The following is a 22907-nucleotide window of genomic DNA, read 5'->3' as shown; positions in this document are numbered from 1 at the left end:
CTTGTTGGTTGAGCGTTTCTCCTCTGACTTACTTGGGCATACACATGCTTGCGCCGAGCATCAATCCTTGAATCATCAGGGTTTTGGGGTCGCCAGCGAGGATGATGTGGTATTGAGTCTGTGACCACTCGGCCCATCAGCAAATGAGCCGGGGCTACTCCAGTGGTGGAGTGAGGGGTTTGTCGGTAGCTACGAAGGAACGTGAATATTGCCAATTCTATTGACTGTTTCTTGTCATGTGCAATCCTGATTAGCTTATTAAGAGTCCACATAAATCTCTCCGCTTCACCATTGTCTTGCGGCCATCAGGGCGTTATTCAGCGATGTCGAATGCCAAGTGTAGCAAGATACGTGGCCAGTTCTTGTCCCTGGAAGGGAGGCCCATTGTCAGTGCGCAGCTCCTGCATCAACCCGTGAGCAGCCATGATCTTCTCAATTTTGGGTATCACTTCCGCAGCATTGGGAGATGCCACAATCTCGACCTCTGGATACTTAGCGGGTTCATCAATGGCTAATAGAGTGTGGGTGCCATCAGGCAGACTGACAAAATCCATGCTGACACAGGACCACGGTTGCCTCGGCAGAGGCTCCGCAATGACTGGAGCGGGATGGGGCATGTCTCCAGTGGCTTGACATGATGAGCACGACCGAACAGTGGACTCTACCAGCTCGTCCATCATCGGGACCCACACCTCGGTCCGAAGTTGAGACTTGGTTTTTACCATGCCCTGATGCCCCACATGAGCTAACTGTACGCACCGGTCCATTAGCGATGTGGGGGTGACCAGCCGATGTCCTCTCAGCAGGCAGCCCGTCGGGTCTTCAGTGAGTTCTTCTCTGACATGGTATAGACGCTCCATGATCCGCTGAGCCGGGACCGTTAGGATTTTCCAATCATCCTTGACCTTATGTCAGTTGTTACGTTGCAGAGCCAACTTAGATCTCTGTAGGTATTCATCCGTGGAGGTTGCTTCTGCCAAGTCCTGCATGGACAAGGGAGTCGGGCATGACCGGGCCGTGACACACTTTACATATTCTTCAGTGTCAGCCGCGTCTTCCATTTCCTTGCTGGTAGCCGCTTGGGGATGTCGGGAAAAATAGTCCGCCGAATTGCGGGATCCCAGTTGGTACACCACTTTACAATTATAGTTGTGGAGCTGCAGCATCCACTTCTCAATCCTCAGCAGAGGCTTTGTGGATGTCCCTGAGAAGAGAGCCACAAGAGGTTTGTGGTCCGTTGTAACTGTGAAAGGCTTTCCATAGACGTATAGGTGAAAGTGGCGACACCCCCAGTGAATGGCAATGGCCTCTTTCTCAATTTGTGAATACCTCTGCTCCGTTTCAGTGAGTGACCTACTTGCAAAGGCCACAGGAGCCCAGTCTTCTTCTTGATGTCGTCTCTGCAGTAACACAGCCCCAAGGCCCATGGGACCGGCGTCCACTGCTATTTGTGTCACTTTCGCAGCATCAAAGAAATCCAGTGTGGTCGCTTCTGAGAGGACATTTTTGATCTCCTTGAATGCTTTGGCTTGATCCGGACCCCACTTCAACGGAACGGAGTCTCTGGTGAGCTCTCGTAGCGGCAGCGTTAGATTAGTGAGATCCCGGATGAACCTCCCGCAGCAGTTTATCATGCCAAGGAAGCTGCAAACTTCCGTCACGCTGGCAGGGGCCACACACACACAGAGCCCAACACACACACACACACACATACACACACAGCCCAACACACACACACACACACACACAGAGCCACACACACACACACAGAGCCCCACACACACACAGAGAGCCCCACACACACACAGAGCACCACACACACAGAGAGCCCCACACACACAGAGAGCCCCATACACACAGAGAGCCCCACACATACAGAGAGCCCCACACACACAGAGCCCCACACACACAGAGCCCCACACACACAGTGTTGGGCCCATGTATCCCTCCAAATAAATAATGTAGCTCCAGTGGGTTGTGGAACGCAAACGTTAGTCACCTCGAATTGTCACAGCATTTCAAACATTTTTTCCCCCTAAAAACATACAAGCATTCGTTTCCCACTCCTGTTATTACGCATTCATGGTGTGTGCTGCTAGGGTTGGTGGTACTTGCCAGGTTAATTAGCACATGATTGTTTCCTCCTTATAATCCTCTCACCGTGGGAAGAGGGGAAAGGGGTTTGAGGGCTCTCCTGTGGGAAAGCGGCTATCCCGAACAGCATCACTCAAAGGTGTCGCCCATACTGCAACACAGGCAGGTCGGGACTGCCGCCCAGGTGCCAAGTGTGCTGTAACTGTGAAAGAAACCAGTCGCGTGCAGTGTGAATTACCTCAGCACCTGTCCCTCCCTGGGAAGGCCCAGCTAGCAGACACGGCGGAGAAAGCTGGCACCCGCCTGTTACGAAAACACCCCAAATATTATTTTTTATAGATATTGCCCATAACACTTCTCAAACTAGTACCCTTTGCATTCTGTCCAGACTTACCTGGATTCAGCGGAGCCCCTTATTTTTTTTAAGTAAAAAAATAAATTACGTTTATATTTTAAGGCATAAAGATAATGTGAGCGTCCTCAAGAAACCAAATGCCCCCTCTGAGCCTCGTGGGCTCTCCTCCTCACCCAGGAGTCCCGACGCGTAACAGGCGGTTTCTCTGTGTCCCTGCTCCTTCTCCTCATGGCCGTAGGAGGGGCTCTACCATAACACGGGAGCCCCGCGGACTTCACCTGCTCGCTCCCTGCCTCACTTCTCTGCACCGGAGTGCGGGGTAGGCTCCCGTCCGCTTCCGGTTTCTCTGCCCACTACTTCCGGGTGGTCGCAGGCAGCGCGGCGGCCCGGAGGGAGAAAAGTGGATTCCGGCAGCAATCCGGGGTAGGCACCCGGTAGATGAGGGATTAGAAAGGGGTGAGCACCCGTATTTTAAGTAATAAAATGGGGCTAAGCACAATTTTAAAAGAAAGCACTCCTAAGCGCTAGGGGGCACAAAAACGGCAGATAGGGGGATTAGAGCGCTTTACACAACGCAACCGATTCATATGCAGGTCGGGCAGAAATGGCTGCCGCAAAGCTCCGAAATTTTCGGAATCGGGGGCGTGTTTTTTGGTGAGTGACGGATGACGTCACAGGTAGAAAGAACGCAAAAAACATGCCCCCGAATCCGAAAAAGACGGGGCTTGAACCGAGTGACGCCCCCCAGCATTTACTAGGCCAGCCAATGGAGAAGAGGGGCGGGTTCCAAGCCCCCTCTATGAATCATTAAATCTCAGGCTCCACCCACTGCTACGCAGTGAGACGGTCCCTCAACCTAAAAACCAGTTACATTTCTCTTTTTTTCCAAGGAGTGAGGCTGTACACCTTCCTATCTTTGTCATGTTCTAGCACCCTCCTGCAAGCCCAACAAATCACTTAACGATCCTCCTAACAAGGTCACCAGCTCCACTGGCAGCACTGCAGGAGAGACTCTCAAAACCTAAGGACAAGAGGCCCTACGCAGATTGTCCACATTCTGAGTACTCTTCTCTAGCTTCAACAAAACACTGTTTGAAGATGGATATCTCAGCATGCAATGCTTTAAATTAGTGCAGTAGAGATCTCTCCCCTACAGGATATTTCCTCTAAGTTAGAAAGCTTGCTTGCGAATTCCATCTGCCCCACTCTGGCCATCGTACCTCAGGGTACAGACTGCGGAGTGCATCACTGCTTCCTGAAAGGTCTTCAGGGCTCCTCTCAGTACAAGCTACAATGGGACCCCAGTCATCCCCGGCAACTTATATCACCCCATACACCAGGTCAAATCACAACAATATACACAGACCCCACTATCTGGATTCCTCAACACAACAAATCACAGCACACTGTATAGCATCACTTCAGTCATACAGAAACGTGCCAAGCCATTGATTACACATTGAACAGTACCACATCGTGACATCCTGATCACCACCTACACAGCAAAATTCTATGTTCGCTTCACCCCTTTCTTTCATCTATCACATTCCACTTTGAGACAATAAATACAGAACACGATACCACAATGTAGAACATTATCACCACACACTGCTATATAAAACCACATGCTGTTAACACACTGATTCTGTATCTGCACACCAAATCGCTAGTTGTAGTGGGACGTCTACACCCTGATGATCTGCCCTTCATATGCCGACAACCTCGAAACCCACGATCTCTGTGCGCCCAACATCAGAAAGAAAACACACCGCCCCTCCACAGCACTCACTCTGCCACCAGAATGATTACCCTGAGAGGGTCCCTCGCTACTGTCAGCAGGAAGAGGGAGAAGGCGGGTCCGAAGGCAATGAAAGTGCAGCCGAAGAACATGGCGGCCCCCATCTTGCCGGACCCTTACAATGCCCGACCGGGTCGGCCGCCTCAGACGAACCCCACAGATCAAAATACTAGGGCCACCCGGCGTAGATAGCTGCCATGGAAACAAGTGTAGGGCCACTATGAACCACCTGGTCACATCGGATGTTATAACCTGAAAAAAGTGACATGGGTAGCAGATTCCTTTTCCAGAAAGACAATAACTTCGCGCGGATCAATAGCGGTTTATTTGAACCCTCGGCACGTGCGCTGTCGGCTTTTCCCGCTGCCTTGCTTAATCCAAAGCGTGAAGAATTATCCGCCAGAGCGTCCCCTGCACCCCACCGGCAAACACCGGGGCCTGGAACATTTGGGGGGCGGCCTAGCATCACTCGGGGGACCTGAGCGCTGTCGATGTCAATATATATATTCTTATGCCTTTTTATCAACGTAGAAAAAGACACGACCCCCAAAAAGTAGTTTGCCGTTTATCACAGGATTATCGACGTTTATGAGTCAAATTTCCGCCGCTTCTTTGATTGAGTGAGGAGGTTTGCTCCGGCCCTGACACGTCATCCATCATATCCAAGCGCCTAACCTTGCAGTAAATGAACGGCGAGGCTGCTGTTTGTGCTGCTGAATTTTAAGGTGGTGCACACAGCCACGTCTTCGCCTCTCAGATGTCCTTAAGATCGCTCTGTCTGTTCTGGCTTAAGGGGTTTATGCAATTGTTGTAGATGTAGATGCATCTTAATGTACATTTTCTGTACCTAGAGTAGTTCACAGGGCAGCTCCATTAAAATGTTAACAAGGGATAGTTACCTCACGCTGCTCTCCTGCTTTTACCGAGCAGCAGTAAAATGGCGGCCGCAACTCCGAAGATTTTGGATTCGGGGGCGTGTTTTTGGTGTTCTGAGTGACGGATGACGTCACAGTCGAAAGAACGCAAAAAAACACGCCCCCGAATCCGAAAGAGACGGGGCTTTATTGGAGTGACTCCCTTCTCCTCCAATGGCTGGCCTCCGTTTAGGAAGCCAGCCAATGGAGGAGAATGGAGGAGAGAGGCGGGTTCCAAGCCCCCTAACTCCAAAACATAAAATCTTTGGGATTCCGCCCTCACTGTTTCGCAGTGCAACGGTCCCTCGACCTAAAAATTGGTGACCAGCCTGGAAGGGGAGAAGGTATTCTCCACATTAGACCTTTGTTAAGCCTACCTCAAGACGCTGTGACACAAGATTCAAGTAATTTAACAGTTTTTCTCACAACTCATGGTTTGGTTCAGTTTAAAAACATGCCATTCTGCCTGGCATCAGCTGCATCGATATTTTTATGAGCGATGTGCCATTTGTTTAAGAACAGGTAAATGTCTGTAAAATGTTTCTTTTTTTTTTTTTTTTTAATAATTTTTATTATTGCAGGAAGAACAAAAGAACAGAATTCACATATAATGTATATCTCAGAATGAGGTTACAATACAAAAAATTTAAAAACGAAAAACAATTTAGTAGTGAAAAAAAAAGAGCATTGAAAGCAGAGGTCCAACAAGTACATATCTTAACACGAAAAAACTAAAAGTGAATGTAGTTTAGCAAATAATATACATAATTTGAGGCAGGCCTCATTTTTTGCTAAATCAAATATATCATAGTTCAAAAAACTTTAGCCAAATTTTTTCCTTCCTCTGCAAAGCCTTAGGACCTCTAAATCTTGCTAACGAAAGTTCCATAGTATTTATTTCGTTAATCAAGATCCACCACTCAAAAACATCTGGAACATCTTTTGATATCCAAGATCTTGCTATAACTAGCCTGGCACATGCATAAATGATAGTAACTAAATCTTTGTGAGGACAGTTGATTTCCTGGATATCTAATAGAACCAATTGTGCTGTCAATGGCGGGGTAACTATTTGTTTAGTATTTAAAACATCAGTCAGCCCTTTCCAAAATGGTGAAAGGGCCGGGCACGAAAAGAGCATATGTTCTATGCCTACAGCATCTAGATCACATTTCGGACATTTTGTTTTCTCGTTGTTTAGCTGAGTACCCTGTGCCCAACTAGCTATTCTTTGTGGAGTGTAATACAGTTGTGCAATGGTTCTATACGACTGTCGCCTCAAACTAGAAGACTGAACAATCAGATTTATATGGCGTAAAGAATTTGAGATCTGTGTTGGGTTAATGGTCATACCCAGTCTCGAAGACCATTTGACCGCAATTTTCGTGCTGTCTTCTGATTTACCTTGTATTAGGTATCCATACCCCAGACTTATTAATGATTTTATTTTGTTAGAATACAAGCATGTTAGTATATCTGAATCTACTACTTCCATGATTTTCATCTTAGAGAGCAGGTAATCCCTTATTTGAATGTATTTAAAGTACATATTGTCCCTTAAATTAAATAAAGTTTTAAGTGTATCAAAATTCAAAAAGCCATTCGGACCATAAAAATCCCCCAATGTGTTGATACCATGTTTCTCCCAGAGAATACCTGCTCCGTCAGAGAAAATATTAGGTAGTCCTGGATTGCCCCATATTCTAAGCTCAGCGTTGTAAAAAGATATTTTCCCAATGGTCAGAATTTGGTTCAAAATTTTAATAGTGTGCCTGGCTGACTTGAATTTCACTCGTTTGAAGTAATTAGGATCATGTAAGCGATGTAAAAATTGATTACAATCAAGTCCCAGCATGAATCGGTGGTAGAATAATGAACTCTCGTTTTTCATCAGGCTTCGTATGCGACGAAAGAAAGTGGCTATAAAATAAAGCCTAAAGTCAGGAAACGCTAGTCCCCCCTTTTCTATTGGAAGTTCTAAGAGTTTCAATGCCCTACGCGCCCTTTTATAGCCCCATAGGAAGCTGCTACAGATACCCTCTAACTTTTTAAAAAAAGATTTGCTGGGTTGAAGAGGGATACATCTAAATAGATATAATGCCTTCGGCAAAATCTTCATTTTAACTAGATGTATGCGTCCCATTAAGCTGAGCGGGGTCTTGTGCCATTTTTTAAGAGTCGTTTCTGTTTCCTTTAGAAAAGAATCATAGTTCAACATTATAATTTTGTCAATACTAGACGCTAGTCTAATACCTAGGTATATCGCACTTTGACATAAGCCAGGGATCGGTTCCGAAGGTTTATAATTTGCAATAACCTGCGTCTTTCCTACGTTAAGTTTATACCCTGAGACTTTGCCGTAATTTGCAGCCTCTTTTATTATTTGTGGTGTAGCTTTAACTAAATCTGTAGTAAATACGGCGATGTCATCGGCAAAAGCAGTAATTTTTAAACTCTCACCGCCGTGCTTAATTGGAAGAATATTTACTTGGGTAAAAAGTGCGTTTAAAAATGGCTCCAAAGATAGAGCGAAGAGCAGAGGGGACAAAGGGCAACCTTGCCTTGTTCCTCTCCCTATTGAAAAATTCGCTGATTCTCTTCCACCATAACTGATTTTGGCCTGCGGGTTATCGTACAGCGAGCATACCCACACTAAGTATTGGCCGTGGATACCTGCTTTCTTTAATACCTCCCACAAATACTCCCACCCCACTCGATCGAATGCCTTCTCTGCGTCTAACATAACCATTCCGAGTGGGGTGAGAGTTGTTGAGGAAACATCAAAGGCTGTAATTGCAGTGTTCACATGAGCCGTAGTATCCCTCCCCGTCACGAACCCATGTTGTTGAGTATTGACCAAGGTCGGCATAATGGGGGCTAAGCGATTTGCTAATATCTTGGAAAAGATTTTTACATCTGCATTAAGCAGAGAGATCGGCCGATAAGAGCCACAATCCTCCGGATGTTTATTTTTTTTAAGGAAAAAGATTATTTTAGATATTTTCCACGATGTAGGAGCCTTCCCCGACTTGTATATGGAGTCAATACCGGATTCTAAGAGAGGTAGTAATTCCTGTGCGCAAGTCTTGTATAGTTCCATAGGCAAACAATCCTCTCCGGTGGCTTTCCCCAGTGGTAAAGCTGAGATAGCTGTATTTATTTCGGCTTGTGTTATTTTTGAGTTAAGTTGTTGGACAGATTCTGTAGCAATATCTCTTTGTATGGGCATGTATTTATCTAAGTATTGAGTAATTACAGCTCTAGTGGGAATATTATCAGGAGTATATAAATTTTGATAGTACTTGGCAAACTGATCCAGAATCTGTTCTGGCTGATCGTATTTATGCGAATCAGACACTTTGGATTGTTTTAATCTTTGTTCTAGCTTTTTTGTCCACAACCTTATATGCCAATATTTTCCCAATTCTGTCTCCTCCTCCATATTGAGCTAATTTGTACTTGTGTATTTTGGCACAATACCTATCTCTTAGTATCTTTTTGAGAGAGGATTGCAATTTTAAGAGTTGTATTCTTAGCTCGTCAGTGTTTGCATTTAGTTGTTCGGTTGCGTCTGCTAGTTTCAGTTCCATTTGTAATATATTGGAAGTAGTTCTCATAGTAACTCTACGATTTTCAGCATTTGTTCTATAAATATGTTGTTGAGCAAACCCCCTTATACTGCACTTACATGCATCCCAGACTATATTAATGTTGGCTGAATTAATGTTAAATTCAATAAATTCTTTAATATGTTTTTTAAAGAAGTCACAAAACCCAAATCAGTGAGCATATATCTTGGAAATGTGAATTGTCTTGCGTCCGGCCTCGAGTCCCCATTATCAAACTCTAGTAATAGCGGGTTATGATCCGATGTAATCCTCGGACACAATTCAATCTTACAATTACCCACTATTTGGTCAGTCGCCCAAACCATATCAATTCTTGAACAAGATCTGTGGGGCGCTGAGTAATATGTATGCCCCGCAAGGTTAGGATATTTAGAACGCCATACATCTTTTAGATTAAGCAGTCTACCCAATTCCAGAATTGCAGACCTAACGTTGCGCATCCTACGGGGAGAACCCTGTCCTGTTGAATCGATTTTGTAGTCGATTACGCAATTAAAGTCTCCCATCACCAGCATTTCGCCCTCCCACTCTAACAGCTCAATGCTTAATTGTTCAAACAGCTTTGGGTCATCTATATTGGGGCCGTATACCAGACATAAAACAAGTTTCTTGTGTTCCAATTGAACTTGGGCTATTGCCCACCTCCCCCGTATGTCTGATGCCGTTTTTAGAATTTCCAACCCCAATCCATTCTGTTTTAATATGGCCACCCCTCGAATAGAAGCGCCCAAGGTTGAGCAGACCACAAGCTCATACCCCATTTGGGAGAGCAGTTTCCTATCTTGATAACTAACATGAGTCTCTGAGAGAAGCGCAAATTGTGGTTTATACATGCCTATCTCCTCCTGTACCAATCTCCTCTTTTGCTTGCTGTTGAGGCCAGCTACATTCCAAATTAATAATCTTGTCTTGAACATTGTTTACATTTGTGTTTTTCAACTTTCCTCTGCATATAATCTTTAAAAAAACATTTAGTTACTTTAACCTCACAATAGTTCCTCCTTGCAATACATTTTTTCCCCCTTTTTTCCCCCCCCCTCCACCCACGGCCCCTACCCTTCCCGCCCCCTGATACCTACCCGGAAGCATCCCCCTATCTTATGCTGCCGCTATTAGGGCAGCTAACCAGAGAGGGTTCCCGCGGAACCTCAACCCTCAGTATTACTCTCATACAGAAAGACAAATGACTCAAAACAATATATCAAGTTTCAAAGGAGGTGGAAATTGCTCTAATCAGTTGGATACACCTATAACACCAATATCAAATGAACATCATAACAAGTTTGGCAAATGTATCTCATTGTTTCCATCTCTCTTTTTCCCACATTATTTTCCTATTTAAGATTTTGATTTTGTGTCCATTTTCGAAAGAAAATGCTCTGCCTCTTTGACGTCGTGAAAAAAATGGTTATGACCAGACATAACAACTTTGAGGCGGGCCGGTTCCTGTAAGTAGGCCATTGCTCCATGAGATTTAATGGGATCGATCAATTTGCGTAGGCCCCATCTTCTGTCCATTGTTGCCTTACTCAAGTCTGATTTAACGAAAAAAGTTAAGTTATCAATAGTCACTGGTGTTCTTGGTCTAGCTTTTATTGAGACTGCTTGCCTAAGTAAATAGTTGCCAAAATAAATTAGAAAGGGTCGTGGGTATTTACTTTCCTGGGTTCTGGGAATGATTGGGAGTCTATGTACTCGCTGAAGTTGAGAGTCCCATTCTCAGTCAGATAGGTCCGGGAAAGCTTTTTGTAATATTTGGACCATGTAACCCCTTGCATCAGCCCCCTCAGACCCTTCCGGTACACCAAAGAGTCGCAGATTGTGTCGCCTTTGTCGATTTTCCAAATCTTCGATTTTAATCTGCAGATTTCCTATTTCTGCATTATGCTGATCCGTTGAAGCCGTAGTAGTAGCAAGTGTTTCCTCTACTTGAACAACTCTTTGTTGTATATCCTCAATTTCTTTTGTCACGCCACTCAATTTATTAGTAACTTCCTGTAATGAGCTGTGAATTTTAGTATTACCCTCCCGTAGTTGTCTAAAATTGTCTTGTACTTCTTGGCGATGTTCCATTAGTGTTTTTAGGATTAGGTCTAAAGATGAGGCATTTACTTTACCCGCGTTGGTCGATGGGGAAGTCAGTGGTGATGAAATGATCGATGTTAGAGTTGGGTCACTATGAAGTGCGGTAGGTACAGGAGGTACAGGTGGATTATTTTTCTGAACTTTCCCAGAGTTCGCCATAATAACCTTATTGCCATCGGGAGTGTTTCCAGTAAATATTATATCCATAGGTGCGGGAGCGGGGTCAATTGTTGGCGACAAGGGCACTGGCACGGGTGAGGGGAGAGAGTCCAAACCTGTTTTTAAGTTATCTTTTTTAGAGCTCCCATCTACAGCAAATTTGTCTGCCGTTAATAAAGTCGGTGGAGGTTTAGTAGTTTATTTTCTTAAAGCTTGGATCCATTTACTCAGCGGGCTCTGATCTACGAGTAATTTCCCTCCAGCAATATTTGGTATTAGTGCATTTAGTAAAGCCGTGGGGATCACATTTCTCCCCCATTTTTTGGTTTTATTTTTTGTCTTTCCCCATTTTTTTAAAGCTGAGGGTCTATTAGTTTTTAAATGCAGAGAGCTATTCTCTATGTCCTCACGCGTGCTCTCCCCCCCTTCTGTGTCACCACCCTCAATTATCTCTTCATATTCCGGATCGTCCGAGTTAGCCTCCAAAAATATCTCATTGTCAGTGCCTTCATTTCCATCGTTCCCATTGACACCATCAGCGTCTTCAAGAAGATTATCTTTTCTCCCATGAATTATGCTGGAAGCACAACCAAGTGGAGAATCTAGAGCCTGCGTGGTTTCATAACCAGGTTTAGTAGTAGTATCCGTAATGTGGGCGTCTGCCACAGTGTTTTTATTATGCTCTGCCGTGCCCGGCTTATAGGTAGTGCATCGTCCCATCAAATCTGGCATCACTTTGCCTTTGCCTCTGCCATCTTTATCCATGGGTTTGTCAAATGTATTGGTGGCCATTCCTGTTGTTTCATTTATGTCCTTGCCTTTATCTTTGTCCTTATTTAGCGTATCTATTTTAGTAGTAGCAGAGCTAGTTTTGCTCAGTGCATCCAGAGATAATTGAGTAGCCAGCTGTTTATCGGGTTGTCTATCAGTGTACCGGGGCAACCTTGCTACCACTGCTGGCGAAATTGGTTTAAGATTCAAAGAATTCTCCTCGACCGCTCCGCTTTTCATGGGGGTGCTTTTAGTGGTTTTACTCTTAGTGATTTTAGGCGCCATTAGCGCAACACACAGTACACAGTACACGATGTATCTGCTTAATCCCCCTTAACACAAACTAGAGGTTGTATAGTGGTTGTCTGTGCTACTATAATAGTTGATAAATAGTTAGTCGAATCAATCAGTGGATCAATTGTTCGATATATATGTATCTCCCCCCCCAAACACGGCAAGCAAGCAGTCAAACTGGGACAAGCCTTAAATCTCGGGCACTGATGCTACAGTTCTGATATAGTTCTGATATAGATCTGATACAGTTCTTGTTGCGGCAATTTAGTTTTAAACTTGCAGGCAGGCAGCACAGACTAAATACCAGTGGCGAATAGCGTCCAAGAGCAAAAAAACAAAATTCCAGAAAAAATTCCAGCAGATTTTTCTTTCCCAAAAAATATGTTTTACCTGGCAGGTCGACCAGTTGAGGCAGCCTCTCTGTTTCTCAATAATTTTCGCCTACCAAGGAAGTCTCTATCCCCGTCTGCTCCGTCTGCTCAGCTCTGCTCGAGTTTAGCCCTCCAATACAGCACGAGCAGTTTGGCGTCCTTGCACTCAGCGCTCAGCGCTCCCACACGCCGGCTCAGTAGCTTCTCCTCCCGGCAACCCTCACACCGGCAACCGACCGTCCTCCATGATGTTGCTGAGCCGGGCTGAGCTGGGCTGAAGTCTGAGCACGGTCCGGATCGGGCAGACCCCCAACAACCCTCTCAAAAAAAATGCCGCCCTCGTTCTCAGCGAGGGAGGGAGGTAAGGATCAAGCTCCGTAGCCCGTAGTCACATTGGTAGCATTTCTCCGCGGTGCAATCTAAAATGCGTTCCCTTCGTGTAGCGCGGTAAGTCTCCTGAAAGAGTTGTTTTTTTGTCCTTTTTGGCGTGCAGAGCAAAGCAGAGGTTTACTCAAATTAAATTAAAACATCTGATCTTCTGATCTTGCATTTTTCGATCGTTCATCGGTAGAGAGTACGAGAGTACGAGGGGTTGAGGGTTCATGTCAGGAGCCTCCTCTCTGTGGCGTCTTCACACCACCATCTTGCTTCCGCGACACTTTCTAGTGATAGAGACTGTCTGTAAAATGTTTCAAAGATGACATGTTAATCTGTTCCAAAAATTAGACAGATAATATGAGACATATTAGTGTGTGCTAAAAAAAACAGTCTCGAAACCAAACAATGTAAATTATTTTGCACCAAAGTAAAGCGTTCAGGGCACAATATTCTGGGTGATGGAATCATACTGATACGAGAAACAGATGACCGTACCGCCAAGACAAGTCACAAAACGGTATTAGAGTATTGACCACCTCAGATGACCTGCTGCTATATGACCACAAATTTTAGCACAAGGGTGTGAGAGGCAATATACTAAAAAACTCAGTTTTTTTATGCACATCAAGTTTAAATAATTAGTGAGTCCACGTAGTTGCTTGTATTTCTTAGTTGTTTTTATTCGTGATGCTCTTGAGGTTCAATACAGCCAACGCGTTTCGCTCAAACATGGGCTTCTTCAGGGTAAGGCAAGTGTAGGTTCAAGCGTCTCTGGTTAGTTTAATCGATTGGTCTTGTCCGTGCTGTAGCTGACAACATTTTGAGTAGAGAAACCTCTCTGTGGAATAACTGAGGTGTTCCAAGATAGAGGAGGAAACTGTATTCTGCCTTCTTCAGGCTAATCCATAGTCTGGATAAGGGTATTTGAATAAAGGGTAGTGTTCCGTGTTCGGGAAGCCTCAGCGCCCGTTCATCCTCGTTAGAGATCAGAGAAGATGGAACCTCAAAGAAAGTCAGTATGGTAAAATGCTGAATTTGCGTGGTGGAAATGCAACAGGATGCTTCTAATTATCATATGACAGATACTGCTGATGTTCCAACCCTGAAGTAGTTCTGCCTGTGGAGTAAATGTATTCTAACGGGTAATGTCTGTATGTACGGTATTGGGGTGGTGCTGTCTGAAATGGCTTGTAAAGAAAGCTTCCAGGACATTGTTCGAGGCAGTGCCCAAATTTGCAGTGATTGAAAAATAATTATTTGAATGTGTCTGGGCAACAGAAAACTTCAGGAACTATCTTTGGGGGAAAGGATTTGTAATTAGAACTGATCATAAACCTCTGGTCAGTATCCTCCCTCACCCGGCGGTGGATGAAGTGCCATGGCATGTATTGTTAGGTTGATGTCTTGTTTGCAAGAATATAACTGACATCCGTTTATTCCTGGGAAAGAAAATGTGACTGTGGATTTTCTGTCCAGATTATCTTTTGAAAGGACAAGTAGTGTGAATAGAAATTCTGAAATTATTTGTATTGCAACTGTGGGAAGTCTAATAGTAGGAACATTTGGTGGTATCACAGATGGTTGAATGGAAAGATGCAGATAAAAATGACCCACCTTTAAGTGAATGTGTAAATGAGTGGTGGAAGTCTAGCAAAAGAAAATGGTGTCTTTCATGGCAGATGTGGAAATTCAGAAATAGAAGAAATGTAATTTTTGTGGACAGAAAGTGTTTACCACCCACTGATATACAATAGAAACTGCTTGAAGCTGCTTATGAAAGCCTTCGAGACATGTCTGCATGAAAAGGCAATTGCATATGCTTTTTTGGTGGCCGGGTATGGAAAGTATGACTGATTGATGGGTTGTGAAATTGTTCAAAGTGTAGCTGCAGTTTGAAAATGCTTAAAGCCCATTCAGGTTCCTTTATACCTATTTTGTAGCCAAAAAACCTTTGGGAAAAGGTATTCAATATGTTTGGACCTAACTCTTGTTTGGTGGTGTATTGAATGTCAGAATAGCTGTGAAATATATGGAGGGAAATGAATTCTTGACTACCAATAAATATTTGGTGATACTTTCGTATGTAAGGAATCCATGCAGTGGTTGATTCTAGATTGACTCCATCTGAGGGGGTTGGAGTGCCACCTATGTGAGATTGTGACAGGTGTGAACCTGTTGAACTAGCTCCAGAAAGCACTTTTGCTGGGCATGTTAGGTCCATGGCTTGAATGTGGACTCTTTCTGTTAAACCAAAGGATTGGACTTTATGTTCTGTTTTACTATGTACATTCATTACTTTCTATATAAATGTTTCCCTGTGTTTTCCCTCTCTGTTTGAGGTTGAAATCTTTTTATTGATTTAACAACAAACAAGATGCAGTGAGAAATGAAACCCAGATCATGGGCTGGCAACCATCTGATTGCTTCGCAGAGCATCCGATTAAAACTATAATAAACCTTCCCGCAACCCCCCGCCACCCTCCCTCCCCTCCCCCTTTGTCTCCTCCCCCGTCCAAGCTGGTTATACATGAAAGCAGAAATTGGGCTCAGCACATTGTTGCTCAGTGTCGTGGTGTGTGGGTTGCATCGTGGTTCTGCGCGGGAAGGCGCAGAAGCCGCAGGTATCTAGGGCAGGATAGTTTGCGAAATTCAGAACATAATAAAGTGACAAAGGACGCCATACGTCGGCGAAAGAAGCCCTATTCCCTTGGAGCGAGAAAGAGATGCGCTCCATACCTAGCACATATCATAGGCGATGAAGCCATCCCTGGAGGGTCGGTGTCTTATTTGTGCCCCATAAGGAGAGAATATTCTGTAATGCCGCCCCCAGAGCTATACCTAGTTGCTTACCATTATGAGACTTGAGGGGGTAGGTAAGCCTATCAAAGACTCCCACGACCACATATGCAGGATAGAGTGTGGCATCAAAGTGATGATCAATCTCGTCTAGTACTTGTGTCCAATAGGATGTGAGATGGGGGCATTCCCATAATAGATGTAATAATGTGCCCTCTGCCTCTCAACCCCTCCAGCAAGTGGGAGAATGGTCGGGGTCACTTTTATGGAGTCGGTGGTGTGAGATACCAATACATCATAATCTTAGTGGCTGTCTCTATGCTAGAAGTGTTGCGTGCTGAGTGTCGGGCTCTGTAATGGATATCTGTCCACTCTGTGGGGATCAGTGTCCGTCCAAGCTCAGCCTCCCATCGCCTTTGGCCCGCTGATTTGACTACCTGTTCTGGGGGACGCAGTATGTGATATAGTTCTGTGAAAAGTCTCTTTGTGGAATGTTTCGAAAGCAACCAGCGCTCATACTGAGTGAGGAGCTGCTCCGCTCCAGGGCGAATCTGTGGCTTCAGGACCCAGAGTCTTATTTGCAAGTAGTGATAGCGTTCAGTTTCAGGCATGTTAAATTCTGATGTTAAATATTGAAGGATTGAAGGCCCTCCATATCAAAGAAATGTCCTATAGACCTGTGTCTCGCTCTATCCCAATGACTCAATGCCTCCCAATCAAGACCTGGGGAGAAGTTTGGGATTTCAGTAATAGGAGTGAGAGGTGATGGAAAGGTTGTCAAATTATTGCGTATAGCTGTGGCATGCCAGGCTTTCAATGTAGCTCCTGCCACCGGGGAGCCATACCGCTCAGGGGGCCTAGAGGCCTTGCAAAGGAAGGGGACCTTCCAGAGAGACTTTCCTGCCAATGCACACTCCATGAAGAGCAAATTCTTCTTGAACTCCGGTGGGCCCATTCTAATAGGACTCGTGACTGCGTTGCTTTGTAATAGTGGTCGATGTTGGGGATACCCAGACCCCCCTCTTCATGCAGTCTAAACTCAGGTCTCTATTTATTTGCGGCCTCTTATCCACCCGAGCAAAAGCACCAAATTCGGAGTGGTTTTGCTTCAACACACCCAATGGTGGTTCTACCGGAAGGGCTTGAAACAAATACAGGACTTTGGGGAGTATGCTCATCTTGAGAGCTGCCACCCTGCCTAATAAGGAGAGATTGAATGACACTATCGTTTAAGCTCTTGTCTGGTCTGTCGCAGCAACCTAGTGTATTTCAGAGAGAGCGTCTCGGATGTGGATACTGACAGCGATATGACCCAGATATGGAATGATCCCAGCGAATGGGGCACGCTAGGGCAAGAGTATGAACAGTTGACTGCTGCAAGGAGAAGCCCAGCGCTTGGGACTTAGTCACAATGAATTTAAAGCAGGAGGCTGTGGAAAATTCCTCCAGCTCAGCCAAAAATGCTTGTACCGAAATCTGGGGAGACTCCAACATAGCGATAATTTCATCTACATAAAGTCTGATGGTATGCCGCTCTCCCCCAAAAATGATCCCCTTGATCCGCTGATTTTCTTGAACCCTCTGGGCAAATGGCTCCATATAGAGAGCAAATAAGAGGGGGGAGAGCAGACAGCCCTGTTGTGTGCCCCTGGTGATATGGAAGGGGTCGGAGGTGAAGCCATTCACCCGAACAGTTGCTGAGAGATGGCTATAACCTCTGCACATCCATTGGCGGAATTGGTGCCCGATTCCAAATTCCCCCAAAACAGTCTCTAAAAAGCGCCTATGGACCCTATTGAACACCTTTTCGGTGTCTATCGACAGGAAGACGCGTTCCTCGGGCTGAGGGTGGGACTTATCCAAAAATGCAGTAGCCTTCTGGTATTCTCACTACATTGCCTAGTCACGACAAGTCCGGCCTGGTCCGCTTCTATCAATCCCGGCATCATGGGTCCCAACCTGGGAGCTAAAATACAGGTGAAAATTTTTAAATCTATATTTAACAGGGATATCGGGCTGTAAGAGGTGCAATGTCTATTGTCCTTCCATGGTTTGGGCAATACTGCTATTGATGCCAGTAGCATCGTGGGCGGTAGCTCAGTGGTGCTGTCAACAGCATTAAAAAATCTGGTCAGTATTGGTGCTAGAATGGAACAAAAGGTTTTATAAAAGATGGCGGTGAAGCCATCTGGGCCGTGAGATTTGAGGAGTTTAAGAGGAGCTATGGCCGAGATGACCTCTTTGGTCCTAATGGTGCTGTCTAGGGCAGCTGCCTGATCAGGTGTCAACCTAGAATGTGTTATGACCTGACAGTACCTGGAGGGGTTCTGATCAAGCAATGACTGAACAGTGTATGAAGTCGCATAGAAGTCCCTGAATGCATTAGCTATATCTTTCTCATGTGTAATCTCCGCACCCCCTTCAGCCAGGAGGAGCGGGACTGTTGCTGCCTGCTGCTGTGCACGCAATTTATGAGCCAGTAAGCGGCCGCACTTGTCCCTTGCAGTATAAAATGTATGTTTCAGGCAAAGAGTGGCATATTTTGCCCTATCAAGGTCTAGACTGGCAAGTTGAGCCCACACTGCTTTCAGTTTCCTCCATATGCGAGGGGCTCCTGTCCTCTTATGAATACCTTCTTATTCCAAACCTTGTTTAGAAAGTTTGTCCCTCTTCTCCCTGCGCGCCCTATTGCCTGCAGCTGATGTGGCTATGAAGTCACCCCAAACTACCAATTTGATGGTTTCCCAAAGGGAGATGATTGAGATGTCCTGGGGGTCGTTAGTAGCTAAGTAGCTTTCAGTGTTTTGGTAAGGCGTGTCACAAATTCAGGGCGATGGAGGAGCGTACCTCTGAGCCTCTAGGAGTATGATGGGTGAGAAGTGGGGGGAAACAGCAATGTGGCAGTGAAGGCCGCATGGTCTGAGAGTGTCTGGGGTCCGATTTCCGAGCTCTGTGCAGTCTGAAGGAGAGACCGAGTCGTTAGGAAGTAATCTAGTCATGCATATGTCCCCTGGGTGTGCAAGTAGAAAGTGTTGTCAAGTGTATGAGGGTGAAAATGCCACCACAGGTCTACCAGCCCCAGGTCCTGCAACCACTGGCGAGAGGTTTAAGAGAGAGAGACCCTGTTTGACCCTGCCTCTGCGCGGAGTGGTACAGTTGACTGTCCATCACGATGTTCAGGTCCAACCCTATAAAAATGTGTTGATCAGGTGTAGATGTTAAGTCCCCTATCGTCTTATGTAAAAAAAACTTTTGGCCTTAATTAGGGGCATAAATAGTGGCCATTGTTAATGTGTGTCCCCCTATAGTCACAAAGAGTGCCAGGAGTTGCCCTCTGATCTCTGACACCTTTGCCCCCAACTTCCCAGGGAACGTACAAGCGATAAGAATGGCAACTTCAGCCTTCTTAGTGGGGAGAGAGGAGAAGTGTTGCTGTGGGATAAGCCTTTGAACGCATCCGATGTGTGTCGCAGGACAGCAAATGGGTCTCTTGTAGTAAACATATGTGGGCACTGGAGTTTTCAGGATAAGACAGGATAGCTCTGGGTTTAATAGGGTTATTAAGCCCTTTCACATTCAATGTCAAGATTATGACACACATCTACCTAAGTGTGGTGGGCATCGCATTCTCTCAGTGCATTAGGGCCAATCTAACCCCTGTGGGCTTAATTCTCCAGTACCCCAGCCATGATGCCCATAGCGTGAAAGAGATGCACTGCTGCACACAGGTCAGGATGAACACTGCAAGGGGGAGGACACCCCAATAGTGAAAACAACAAAATCCCCATTGGAACAAAACAAACATGAGCCAAAGGAACAAGAGTCAATGTCCAGAGCGTCCTGCTCTTAGAGAAAAAAAAACAGAGGGGTACCTGTGGCCCATGACTCTCCGCTCCCACCAGGCAGGCCCATGAAAGCATTATCGATACTATCGGCATAGGTCAAAGTTGCAATGTCCAAGCCGAGACTATAACTGGTGCAAGGTCTGTTTCACTCCAAAGACGCCCCTGCTTGCAGCTCCTTGGCCATAGTATCCCAGTCAGGGAGTGCCGCCAGACTCAAAGGCTTAATAATGGTCCATCCATGGCCTCTCCAACGTCTGCAGGGGCGAGAGTCTTTGCTAGGCCGGGTTGTCACGGGAATGCCCGAGAGCTTGTAGGCCGCTGGAAGTGAGCGAATGTGCCTCAATTCCCCTTTGTAGGAAAAGATCAACCTGAACGGGTGCCCACAAGAGTATTTCATGCCGTATTCTCAAAGGTGTAGTGTGATCGGCCGGAAGGATTTATGTTTAAGTAGAGTAGAGGCAGCCAGGTTCTGGAAAAGCGTGGGCTTACACCCGTGATATGTAAATTCCGGGCGGCTACGAAACTCACAAAGAATCCTTTCCTTCAGCTGGTAGTCATGGACACAGGTCAGTAATTCTGTAGGTGGTGCCGAGGCCGCTTTCTGTGGGCCCACCTAATGAGTGCAATCCAGCTTCACCGGGAACTCTGGGGATTCCCCAAAAATGGAGTGGAAGAGGCCTGCCACCAGTGCCTCGATGTCACCATCTCCTTCTGCATGTGCCATGCCTCTGATGCGCATATTGTTCTGTCGCGACCTATTTTCTAGATCCTCGGTTTGAGCCTGTACATCCAAATTCTGTTCTTGCAGTCGAAGGACTTCTTGTTGGCACTTTTCAATTTCCTCATCGAGGCCTGTTTCATGCTCCTCTAGTGTATGAACTTGCTCACTCAGAGAGTCCACATCGTGGTGGACATCTCATAAGCCGGCCAGCAGCTCATGTTTCATGGCGGGCAGATCCTCTTGAAGAGAGGAAAAAAGCAACTCCATGTAGGATCGGCTAATTTGGGTCTCCAGGCTCTCACTCCCCTCTGTCTCATCCACGTGCCCCGTTCCAGGTTGGCTCTCAGACTGTTGTGTTGACTTAAGCAAGAGGTCCTTCACTGACCTGTTCTTCCTGCCCTTAGGGGCAGCCATGACACTGTACGGGTAGGATCCGCGGTTGAGGTGAGGGCCGAGCGCACAGGGAGCAGCAAATGCCAGAGGCCGGGAGGGAGAGCGGAAGAGCACTATCACAGCTGGGGCGGCCACTGTAGTGTGCCCCCTTCCCCATGAGTCCCCGCTCTCATCTCGGGCCTAACCCGACAGGGTTATAAGTGCTATTGATGTTGAGCCCGCTGCCGGAGCCCTGTCACCTCAGCGCTGGCACAGTATCGCCTTCCTTCTGGCACGGGCCGTCCGATAATGCATTGGTTTATCCTGTGGGCTCTTCGCATGCAGTGGATGTGGGCGCAAGGGGCAGTGGCCTTATGTGTCCTCCTGAACAAGGCCGGCGGATAGAAGGGGCCACCAAGACTCCTCACCAGGGCCCACCCGTCTGCAATTATCTCTTTGCCTGGGGCAGGCCATTAAGGCGCGCCGCTTGCTTACCTCTCTTGTCGGTTGCTGTGCCTGCGCCACCACTCACTGTCCAACCAGGCCTCCCTATGCCACAGTGCGATGATTTAGGCACTCTGCCTGGGTAAGGAACGTTGATGTCCACAACAGGGACCCCGGGCGAGCTCCCAAGCCGGGACGGAAAGTGCATGAGTCCAGCTACGCACCCCTTCCAAGATCTCCCAATGATGTGGCCGCACCTGTGGCCCAGTTGGCTCCAGGCTCCTCCAACCATGGACTTTGCTGGTCTGGCAGCCTGTCTACCAGGGTCTACATTATTCTGTTGTTCTTCATTTTAAAAGAGGATAATTGCGAGTGTCTATGGGGTTTAGCTTGGTCCCTAAGATTGAGGGGGGTTGGGGCATCAGATTTCTCGATCATCACCCTGGTAAATAATGTTAAAATACACTATATGACAATTAGGGCGCATGAGAGGGACTTAAGAGGCAGTGGGAAGGAAGAGGAATACAGATTAATAGGAGTGCTAAATGAGAGAAACACAATATTTTTAAAAATAAATATTTATTAGGGCTTTCAATACAGAAATGAGAGAGTGTGTGTGTGTGTGTGTGTGTGTGTTTTTATCAGTGTATGTATGCAAAAATCACAGGTGAAATCCAAAAGACGCCTCACCATACTCGATTGAAAGCACCTGTACCCAACTATTCATCTGAAAAATCATTTATTGGGGGATTTTAGCATCCCAACCCCCCTCAAACAACCCCCCCCACCACCAAACTATGTACCTGCAAGTGCTACAAAGGAACTTATGGAAACTTATTCCGCAGGGCAAGGCAAGAGAGAAGGTGGAAAACAAACAGCACCGCAGTGCAGGAGAAAAAGGAATGGAGGATTGATGGAGTTTGTGAGCAAGTGGACGAAAGAGACATGTAAGAAATGTCTGGCTCAGTAGTCAAAGAGAAGACAAAGGAGATTACAATCTCCCTAAGAAAAAACAGTTCTAGATGTATATAGTGTAGTTGAGACAGACACAGAACAGTCAGGCAGGAAATCAAGAATGTAGCGGAGGGAAATTTAAAAAAGAGAGTGAACTGATGGAAAATGTGGCAACAATAAAACAGAAATGAGGGTGGACGAGTACAAAAACAAGCATTTGCAATGCAATAGGTCTCGTATTTGCGAGATTTTGAGAGCTACTGGCATTCTAAATGACAATGCCTTTAATTTATGTGTTTTGACAACCTGCAAGCGGTGCATAAAACACGCCCTTTCTACTTGTAGTCCTTGTTGACTTAATAGCACCAAGAGATTTTGTTTTGGTAGTGTTTGTTAACGCTATACGAATGTTCATTTAAAAATAATTGCATTAATAATGATTATAATTATTAATATGAAGGAGGCTCTTCCTGTACTGAGACTAATGGAAGCTTGTCTGCTACGGTTTGTGCTGTATCCTGGTGTGTGAGAGAAACAAGCAGTGCTGCTGTCAGTGCTGGAATATTCGACTTGAGGGAAGCTTGCACAGCTGCTGCCTGTGTTGTAACTGTTCTCTATGCAGGGGATGGTGTTGGGGTGGGGGGAGTGTGTGTGTGTGTGTGTGTGCGCGCGCACCCTGCTGCTGCCTGTGATGCACCGGTTATGCAAGGGATGCTTGCACTGATGCTGCCTGTGCTATATCTGTGCATGTGTGTGTGTGTGTGTGTGTGTGTGAGTGTGAGAGAGAAGAAACAAGTAGAACTTCTGTCTGAGCTTTACATGTTTTATGTGTGAGGGAAGCTTGCACTGCTGCTGCCTGTGCTGTACCTGTTCCATGTGTGAGGGAAGCTTTCACTGCTGCTGCTTGTGCTGTACCTGCTCCGTGTT

General features: G+C 45.9%; 1 long non-coding RNA gene across 1 annotated transcript in view; it reads left to right on the top strand.

Moving 5' to 3' along the window:
* Positions 1-22907, top strand: part of LOC144767147 (uncharacterized) — a 277694-nt gene that overhangs the window by 168226 nt on the left and 86561 nt on the right. The window lies entirely within an intron of this gene.

Source organism: Lissotriton helveticus, chromosome 7, assembly GCF_964261635.1.
Source record: "Lissotriton helveticus chromosome 7, aLisHel1.1, whole genome shotgun sequence".
Lineage (NCBI taxonomy): Eukaryota > Metazoa > Chordata > Amphibia > Caudata > Salamandridae > Lissotriton > Lissotriton helveticus.
Note: the sequence above shows the minus strand (reverse complement) of the source record. Positions and strands in the feature narration are given on the sequence as shown.